Below are 904 nucleotides of genomic sequence, written 5' to 3'. Positions count from 1 at the left end.
GCAGAGCTTTCGCGCTTGGTAGCTCCGGGATGGGGATGCGACGCAGCCCGCCCCGGGTTGGCTATATGGGGCGCAGCCGGGTGCCGCGGCCGCGAGGGGAACTTGGGGTGGGACGGCTGTCCAGACTGGTCGGTGAACTCGCCAGAACCCGCCGTGAGTGCGCAGGCCAGGGCCGGGCTGCAGAGGGTGCTGGCTCGGCTGGGGCGGCCCAGAGGGCCAGCCTGGGCTGGGGTGCTGGCAGGGACTCCCCAGGCCTGCCATGAGCCAGGAGGGTGAAGGAGCCTGGGGCTTGGGTTGTTTTCGGGAACCCCTCTGTGGGGGCACCTGCGTGCAGCAACGAGGGAGCTGGGCTGGCAGCGGCAGGCAGGAGCAGGTGGGTCCCTTGGGGCTGGGGCAGCTGGGGGCAGGTGCCGGGGTGGCGCCCGCTATGGGTTGGGGGAAACCTGAGGTGGGGGAGGTGGGTGCAGGAGTGGCGGGGCTCTTGAGCGGGGGAGGGCAGCCGACACAACAAGCGGGGGGGCGCGCGGGTCCTCACGCCCTTGGCGGCTGGGACCCCGCCAGCAGCGCTCGGGGTCGTCTACACCGAGGGCTGAGCCACCCCAGGGGGTGAGGAAAGTGGGGAGAAGCTGAGTCGGTGCCCGCCCGCATACCCCATCCTGCCCGACTGACTGGGCCCCGAGACACCTGCGTAGACCCCAGCAGCCCCTTCCGCTCAGGGCACTCAGGAAGGGTCCGCAGCCTGGGGAGCGGGGCTGCCCCTCCAGGGCAGGCCCCCGCTGCGAGCCCAGGCTCCGCCCCCAACTCTCCCCAGGCTCCGCCCCCAACTCTCCCCAGGCTCCGCCCCCAACTCTGGCCTGCCCTCCTGCCTGTGGATTCCCTAGGCCCCAGGGGGTCTCAGCACCCC

This window comes from Condylura cristata, unplaced genomic scaffold (genome assembly GCF_000260355.1).
Source record: "Condylura cristata isolate star-nosed mole 26May11 unplaced genomic scaffold, ConCri1.0 scaffold00022, whole genome shotgun sequence".
Taxonomy (NCBI): domain Eukaryota; kingdom Metazoa; phylum Chordata; class Mammalia; order Eulipotyphla; family Talpidae; genus Condylura; species Condylura cristata.
Note: the sequence above shows the minus strand (reverse complement) of the source record.